The 9,777-nt window shown below is 38.0% G+C and overlaps 1 long non-coding RNA gene across 1 annotated transcript in view; it reads right to left on the reverse strand.

Moving 5' to 3' along the window:
* The window catches only part of LOC127582308 (uncharacterized), an 86,695-nt gene extending 77,570 nt beyond the window's left edge, over positions 1-9,125 (reverse strand). Inside the window, exon 1 of the long non-coding RNA XR_007958093.1 lies at positions 9,026-9,125. This is a non-coding gene — a long non-coding RNA (uncharacterized LOC127582308). The remainder of the gene's footprint in view (positions 1-9,025) is intronic.
* Positions 9,126-9,777: the final 652 nt, after the last annotated feature.

The raw sequence follows: 9,777 nt of genomic DNA on the forward strand, positions 1-9,777 counted from the left end.
GGGAAGAGGATAGGTACAAAAGGAAGGTTGGAGAATATAAGTTTTTTTCTAAAACCCAATTGGACTTTGAGTTTGCTCCACCATTCAACAAGATCATGGCTAATTCAATCTTGGCTTCAACACCATCTTCCCCACTCATACCCCTGTGACTCCCTTGTTTAAATGTCTCTACCTTAAGTTTATTCAATGACTTTCCCTTAACAGGTCTGGGGTAGAGAATTCCAAAGATTTGCAACCTTCAGAAGTTTCTCTGTGTCTATGCCCGACATGAGCACCACACCCCCCCCCCCCCCAATCAAATCCCTTTGCTATTTTAACTGAAGGATTTTGCATTACAAAGTAAGGTGCAAAATAGTTCCTGACAGTATTTGAGCCAAGGAATTGTCCCAAATGTTATGAAAGAAAAGGCATAAAAGACTGTTCAGAAAAGTGAGCAAACAGGTAAACTGGCTTTTAAAAATAGTGGAAACATCTGTGAACTGAGGGATTGATCGAAAATTTTTGCTTATGTTATAAGACTAATAGACTAGGGGTATTGTAGACCATCTTAATTCTCTCTCTTATTTCTTTAACAGGTTCATGGCATACCAGGAACAACAACCTTTTAATGGATTCCAAGGAGGAGCTTGATTTCTTGGCAGAAAATGGTTTTGAAGTTATAAATGCACCAATGGAATGATGTAAACAGGTGTGATAGATGGACTGCCCTTTGAATGGAACATTTAGTATATCCAAGATCAATCTCGGGCAGAATAGAACCATGTAGTTTACATCCTCAGTTTATCCATTTCTGGGGTTTTAGTGCTCATTTTAGAAATGCCTGCTGTGGTAGCATAATGCTCCATTATTGGTGCAAAGGTAGCTCATTTAAAATCTAGAACTTTACCAATTAGATTGTGGCTGATTTGTGACTTAAGTGTCTGAACTGGAGACCAGGAATTTCCCTCCTACCCATCTTTCAGTAAATGAAAGTCTATCACTCAGTTTTAATCTGCAGCTTTTGTAAGCACTAAAAATTTCTAGCATTCTCTGTAGAAATAAGCACTTCCCAGCCTCACTCAAAGTCCTGCCTCTACAACACACTGTGTCTCAGGTCAACTTGCATGATGACCAAAAATCCAAGTGTACCTTCTGTGCTATAGATAATTGGTTTAATGTAATATTGCCCTTTAATTATTTTCTGTGGTTATCCATGACATTTTACGTGGAGTCAATAACACTGCTGCTAATTTTCCACCATTTAGAAGCTACCCTGTTTTATCCTTAAGGCCGAAGTAGACGACCATACACTTTTCCACATTGAAACCAACTTTAGATTTTGCTTTGTTTATTTCCCTTTGTAATTGACTACTTGCAAGATCATTCCCAAACTTGGATATGGCATTCCATCCCAAATATACAGGTCATTTATTTAAAAAAGGTTGTAACCTTACTACAATCTTTCATAACCCCCCCCCCCAGTTTAAGTGCCTGTTCATTTTCCTTTTTCTCTGGCTTCATCACCATCTTCCCCACTCAACTCCAAGGTTCATCTTTAGCTAACAAGCACCTTACGAGGCATTTTAGCAAATGTCTTCTGGACACGCATAATAGTCCAAAGACATTTCTTTGCAGTTTGACTAGGTATGAATCTCTAACATTTTTAAGTAAAGAATTCAAGTGTACTTGGATTTTTTTTCTCAAAAAAAAACCACAATCAGTTAAGTTTGTAAGGCATGATCTACCCAGTACCTGTTTTGGCTCCCTTAAAGTTTGGTGTATAATCTGATTTTGATCACCTTACTGGGAGTGGAACAGTACTTTGTGAAAGGAATGGTTTCTAGATAGAACTTTAGAAACATAATTGCAACATCTGCATTCAACATCTGCATTCTCTCTATCCTGGACTGAAAAGTTATCTAGCCTGATGGATGTTATTCTTTAATCTCATTATTTCCACGTGTTAAATTTGGAGAGTATTATTGTTCTGATTCAGCACTGGTTTCTTTTTGCAATGTCTATAAAGCTATCCTCTTCCTCTGCTACAAATATTGACATATGTAATAATTAACTTAATGCATTAACCATTTTTACACAGTATATTTGCCTTCAAATTAAATCCATAAAAATCCAGAGCCAGGGTAGGACAAAAATGAAGATTAAGTCCATTTAAATAGATTACTATCAAACCTACTCTCACTAATCCAATTATTATTCAATGCCCATTCTATGTATGGTTATTTGAAGAACTTACTATTATTGTTCCTAATTTTTTATACAATTTGCCATTGTGTACATTATAGATTTGAGGACAATATTAATCCATAAAGCCCACATTTTAGATAGGTTCACCTGTTTTAATTATGAAAATAATTGTTTGATCATGTTTCCATTCTCATCTTGGCACATTCTTTATAATTGGAGACACACATGCTTCTTGCTGGAGTGAAACTAATCGACACAAGAGTGGAAAACTCTTGAAGCTATGTCACCTCTACTTCAGAACTAAGGACACTATCTTCTTGCTACAGTACACAGATTATGCTTCTGTGTGTAGAGGTTCAGAGCCCAAGCTCTGAGCTATCAACATTTCATTCACTGAAACATATGAAAGAATGGTCCTTATATTTATCATCTGCAAAAGAAAAGACCTACTAACCTGCTCACATTCAATGACTCACAAACAATCCACAATAAGACCTTGGCAACATGCCTTTCGTGATGGTTAAGATCCATGACCACACCATGGACCACCTCCCAAATCCTGTCAGCCACTCCACAATAATGGCAGGCATTGTTAATGTAACTGATCATTGCCTTCAGTGCACCAGCAAATTTCTTTGGCTATCTGACAGAATTGATGAATGTTGAGACCACAAACTTGGTACAAGACTCATAACCTGGGCAGCAGTATTCTCTGCCCTCCTTTACAATTCTGAGGCATGAAAAACTATAGCAAACACATCAGAACTCTGGAGAGGTACCACCAGATCCACAAGAAGGGTCCTGACCCAAAACATTGACCGCCTGCTTTTCTCCAATGGATGCTACCTGGCCTCACCGAGTTCCTCCAGCATCATCATTTTTTTCATCTAAATTTCAGCAACTGCAGTCCTTTGTTTCTCAGGATATCCTTCCAGTCTTGTATATTCATCAAGCCAGGCAACCAATCCTACTACAATGAGGAACATAGAAAAACATACCAAGAGAACCACCAGCCTGGTATGTTTTAAAACTAAGGTGTCAAGTTCACATGGTAAACAGCATACCACTACTCAGCTATTACACAGCAATTCAAATCAAAGCACTGTTGTCCTGCCAAATCCAATCACAATGGTGGTAGACAATTAAAGAGCTAATAAGAGGCAGCCCCATGAACATCCCCATTTTTAACAATAGTGGAGCCCTGCATGCAAAAGCAAGGGTGCAGCATTTGCAACCATCTTCAGCCAGAAGTGCTAAGTAGAATTTCCATCTTGACCACTCCCAGGGATCCCATAGTTACAGAAAAAAGTTTTCCTTGATTCAGAGGACGATTTCAAGAAACTGAAATGGACTGGACCAACACCATGTGCCCAACAATATTCCTGTTGTACAAGGACATGTTCTTCTAGAATCTGGCATGCCCCTAGCCAAGCAGTTCCATTACAGCTTAATGCAGGCATCCATCTGACCAAGTGGGATATGTCCCAAGCACACAAAGCCAAACAGATCCAACCAGACCAATTACTGCCACATTCTGTTATCAATCACAAATGACTGGAAGGTGTCACTGGCAGTCATTTCAAGTGATAATCATCTTACAAATGCTCATTTTGGGTTCTACAAGGATCTTTCAGCTCCTGGCCTCGTTGCAGTTCAAAACAGACAAGAAAGCTGAATCACAAAGGCAAGAGTAACTGCCCATGAAAAGGAGCCATAGTAATTTTGAAGGCAATGGGAATCCAGGGAAAAACTCTCCCATGGCTGGTCATAGCTAGCACAAGATAATTCCAGTCATAGGAGTCAATCATCTCAGTCATAGGATATCACTGCAGACCAGAGAAGGTGGAGAACTATCCATAGAGATTTGAGATTGAGGTTTAGATAAAAAGAGAACTATTGCCTCTAGTGAGTGGGTAATAATCAGTTAACATCATTGACAAAAAAAATAAAAAGATAAGCATAACTTATCCCCACAGTCTTCCCCCATTTCCTCAGTTGTCAAGATGTGGAATGTCCACCTGGAAAAAGATGGGAGAAACCCACTGCATAAATTTTTTTTTGAAAAAAATTGGCCATGGAGCTGAAAACCAGGAATTTAGTAGGGTTATGAACAAACACAATGTTGTGCAAAATGTGGCTACTCTTTCAAAGTGCTAGCCAGGCACAGCTGGTCAAATAGCTGCCTTCTCTCCTGTTAAATTCAAATCCATGAAACAATAAAGTTTGCCCTATAAATGTTGGATAAAACAAGCACATCAACTTTGAAACAAAATTAATAAATCCTTCAATGTACAATATGTGAAAAGATTGGTTACTATTTCTAATCAAACAGTTTTGACCAAACCTGTGTTTTATCCTGTGCCATTTCTTATTTTAAAGATTTGTTTTCCCTCAATGCTAGGTTTACATATTTGGCTTCACATAATTATAAATCCTTTCGTTCCTATGTTACCAAGTATGGTTTTAGTTCTAACCACCTTTCCCTGTGATTTCCATCTATGTTCTCTTCACCATTTCACACTGACCACACCTCTCTGTCTGATTCACAGGTCAGTGATAGCTGACATCAAGACTTCTTTCTCAGCTAACCATTGCAGGCGACAAAGCTATTCCAGTCCAGCAGCAAATGTCTTCTGACAGGCAATAAAAACAATGAAAGGTAAAATTATTTGTAAATATCTTCCATTTCTATCCTCTTGTAAGGACAGATTCCACCAAATGTGGAGCAATTCAAACTCATCTCAGACAGCTGTTGCAATATGAAAAATAAAACCCCACACTGACTCACCTGCCTAATTTCCCTCCAGATACGAGGAGAGGAAACATAATGGTAATCATTTAGTTATTAAGTGACACAAGAAACATTAGAAATAGCACACTGCATTTAAACAATCTCAAAGTTATGCTATGGATCTATTAACATCAGCTGTGCACAAATGTCAAACTTCTTCAAAAGGTTCCAACCAAAGCAATCCCCAAGTAAGCAATGCTTAACCCAATATTTTAAAGAACTTTTGAACATGGCCTTCCTACTGTTCAGTGTACTCTGTAGCAAAAACAAATTTACCCAAATGTAATCCTTCCAGTTTCTGCAGCACAAAGCTTAATTGTCACCCTCAGCAGATGATGAGCAAGTTCGGCAAAGTCTAGGGGCTGAAAGTAGAATCTTCCTGTCCTCTGCATCTCACTGTTTCAGAGGTGAAAGACAAGGTCTATAGATAGTTTTCAAAGAAAAATAAATTTGAAAGAAGTTATGGACATTGGTGACAGTGTTTTCAAGATTATCCTAATGACAGTGCTGGTTGCTATCTCGGAGGCCGCTGTAAGATGACAATGATAGTTTATTACTGCCTGGCTTTGCTCTCATATTATTCCAGCAACACGTTGTTTATATCAACATTGAAGAACAAAGATACCAAATGAATCACGATAATAAAAACAGAATAAAAGGAAAAATCAGATTCAAACAAGATTAATGTGCAGTACCATAACTTCATTGAAATGGATACAATCAACTTTCAGAAAAACAATGCTCTTGGAGAGCAGTGCAGTAATACATTAATTCACTTTAGTGCATAGCTCTGGTACCACATCAAAGTATTTGGTTTTAGTGCAGCACTTGGGGAATTTCCATGTTACATTGTTTTTAAGAGATCTTTTTCCTGTAATTTTTCCTCAAATATTTTATAGTGCAATAGGCAAAATATATACCTGGCAGAAAATGTTTTAAAAATTCAGCTCAGTAATAGGGACAAGGCTTCAAATATGAATATCATCAAAATTTTAACCAGAGAAATGGAGGGAGAGATTTACTAGACCCTCCTGTTTCATCTACGCCACTTGGACACATCTCTCTTTAGTGCTGGGAAGGTGGGCAAATGGAGTTTAACTCTGACAAGTGGGAAGTGATGCACTTTGGGAAGTTAAACCAGGCCAGGACATACACAGTGAATGGAAGGCTCTGGCAAGTGTTGTTGAACAGAGAGACCTGAAGTACATAGTTCCCTGAAAGTGCCAACACAGGTAGTCAGGGTGGTGAAGAAGGCATGTGACATGCCTGCCTTCAGCAGCCATGACATTGAGTACAAGAGTTGATACATCAATTTACAGTTGTACAAAATGTTACTTAGATCACACTTGGAGTATTATGAGCAGTTCTGGTCGACACACTATAGGACAGATATGATTAAGCTAGAAAGGGTGCAGAAAAGATTCACAAGGACGTTCCCTGGACTGGAGGGCTTGAATTATAAGGAGAGATTGGACAGGCTGGCTCTATTTTCCCTGGAGCACAGGAGGCTGAGGGTTGACCTTACACAGAGGTTTATAAAATTATGGGGACCATAGTCGCAGTCTTTTTCCCAGGATAGGGGAGTCTAAATCTAGAGGACATACATAGGTTTAAGGTGAGATGGGAAAGATTTAAAGGAGGTCTGAGGGGCAAATATGTAGAACAGGCTCCCAGAGGAGGTGGCAGAGGCAGATACATTCAAAGTGTTTAAAAAGCATATGGACAGGTAAGTGGGTAAGAAAGATTTAGAGGGTAATGGGCAAAATGGGATTAGCTTAGATAGGCATGTTTGTCAACATGGACGAGTTAGACTGAAGGGCCTGTTTCCATCCTGTATAACTCTGTAAATCTATGAGAGAGGGAGCAGGGTGAATCACAAATTATGTTTTTATATTTAGACAAGGCAGTCTTGTTAGAGGAGAATAGACTGCACAAACCATGAATGGATGAAACCACAGATAAACAAGTGAAGGTGTTCAATGATATTTGGTGGAAACTAGATTTATACAGCAAGCTAAAGCACAAAAGCTATACTAATACAATTTTTAAAATCTTGGTTGATAGTATAAAAATAAATATTGCTTATCTGAATGCAAAGATTAGTAGAAATACCCAGAATCAGAAATGATGTAGTGAACAAAAGGACATAAAACAGGAAGAGGTAACAACCTAAAAAACAATACTTAAAAGATAATGGCAATGTAGCCCTATTATAGACAATTAAATACAATCATTGCTGAATCTGGAAATGGCAAGCTTGTTAAATACTTAATTTTACATCAATTTTCACAAAGTGATGAGTATAGGTACCAAAATTAAATCATGCACAGGAATGTAATAGATTTACAATAAACAAGGTAGCAGAGAAAATAGAGAGACTACAGATGGAGAAAGTCTACATAGTTTCTATGTTCACGTATTATACCTGGCTGAGGAAATTACAATATCTTCCAAAACTCCCAATTCAGTAATTATCCCCTTGAACAGGAAAATTGCCACTTCCCCTATCAGTTCAGAATAGCAAGAGACAAGTACAATTTTAGGTAGTGTAATCTAATGTCTGCTGTGGGGAAGTTAGCAGAATTCATTATTAAATACATTTGGACTAATGAGTTGATCAAACAGCCAAATTTGTGATGGGTCAGTGATGTCTAATGAACCTAGTTGCCTTTTTTTTTGAGTTGGTAACTAACTGAAAAGGAAGTGTCTTTGGATGTTTTTTTTAAATATACTTCCAGCAAACATTCAATAAGATTATTAACAGCGAACTGGAGGTAACCTCAAGAGTTAACAGGTTATGCTGTATTTGGCAGGATGTGCGAAGTGACATCTGTCTAAAAGTGACTTTGGGGTTGAATGATTGTCTTGTATTCCCATAAATATAGGATATTTAACTGAGGTGTTTGAAGATGAGCAAAAAGAATTTAAGAGGGTAACAGGAGAAATTACTTGCTCTGGTAAGAAAGTCCCTAATGAGGGGTCACAACTTTAAAACCAGAACTGAGCCATTCGCCAATGTCAGAAAGCATTCTTCACACAAACACAAATGGAAATCTGGCACTCCTTCACAAAGTATTTAAGTGAATTTTAAGAAAATCAAAGTTGTTGTTGATACAAATTTAGGATTATAAGGGATACTAAACAAAAGTGAGTATATTGTTGAATGATATAACAAGTTCAACAGACTAACTGAGCCACTCCCACACCTATTTTAAAAAAATCCTTCCAATGTGCTTTTGAGAAAAGATGCACTATCCAGAGCACTACATAATCAGAGAAAAAAAGATCCAAAAACAAAATACTGCAGATGCTGGAAATCTGAAATAAAAAAGAAAATGCTGGAATTAATCAGCATGTCAAGTAACATCTGCAGAGACAGAAAACCAAGTTAATGTTCTAGTTCAAAAGAAATGGATTGCTTGAAGTCCAATTGGTGATGAAATGGTTAATCTATATCAGGACTGCACTCTGATCCTACAGCTGGCTCCTAAGATACAGGTGTGCAACACCTGTGGAATTATATTCAAACAGCTGTCACCTCAGGTGGTGATGGATAGGAAGTTAGATAGAATGAAATGTAGTGAATTGCAATACCCAATTTTGATGTGATACATAATTGGAACTAATTGAGCATTAACAAATATATAACAACAGCAATGAGGTGAACTTCAAATAGTGTCAAGGTCCCAGGTGAAAAAATTGTGCATACTGGGATAAATTCAATTTTGCAAAATCACAGCCATTTAATCCTTATTAACATCAGACACCATTTGTTTTCCTTCCAGATTAACCATGCAAAATCTGTCCATTATCTTTCAAACATTTTAAATATATCGTCAGTGTTCAGCCGTGCAGCAAAAAAATCAGTCGTTTTACTTTACAGTCATCCCTTTTAAAGCACAAACACGTATCAAGTTCAGAGGGCTTTACTTCTGCCATAAGGTGGACCAGGCCACAGAATTTGTCAATCATCGAAAGAAACAAAGAAAAGGGAGAAGAATAGTTGTGTGGATTAGAGAAAGAGGGGAAACAGATCTAAAAAAAAATTACCTTCTTATTGAAAGCTTGGTGGTGAGCCTCCTTATTACCAGGAATATCTCCACAAACAAAAGTACCTCAATGCTGATTGCAGAGCATCCCAGAAGTCAAGGCCAGCTGTCATAGGAAGAGGAAGTTAAACCAATCTGCCCCAGCTCCTTACAGACAATGCTAGGTATGCTGGGATTTGTAGTCTAGGCAATAACAATACAAAATATTCCACAGCAATCTAAATGAAACAACCAAATGTGTAAAAATCATAATGTTTAGAATATTCAGTAAATAGTCAATTTAAATTTGTGAACTACCACCCACACCACTGAAGCGAAAATAGTTTCCATAACAAGTTGGGACGTTCAGGTTCTTTTTCCCTTGTCTCAGCTTGGTTGACAGTCCATTGACCCTGTGTGAATGTTCCAAGTCCCACTCCAGGCCCCTCTGAGGAAGAGGCAGACTGTCTCTTTCCAGTTTTCCACTTACAACCTCCAGGGCAATTGAAATCAAGCCTAGTCTTCAAAACCAGGACAGAGAGATTCCACCAGTGTAGTTCGACAGGACCTCCACTGGGCACCCTCAACAGGCCACTGGGCACTAAAGTTCACTTTGGGGCAAGAGGAGTAGAGGTGGCACATTTCTGTGCAATCAAGCTAGTGATTTGAATTTTAGATCATATCACCACCATTTACATTTTATGGTCTAATTCCCCAGGGCATCAACAGGTAGAAAGACCAAGCTGACATTTCAGGAAAAAAGCCTAAAATTCT

Source organism: Pristis pectinata, chromosome 2, assembly GCF_009764475.1.
Source record: "Pristis pectinata isolate sPriPec2 chromosome 2, sPriPec2.1.pri, whole genome shotgun sequence".
Lineage (NCBI taxonomy): Eukaryota > Metazoa > Chordata > Chondrichthyes > Rhinopristiformes > Pristidae > Pristis > Pristis pectinata.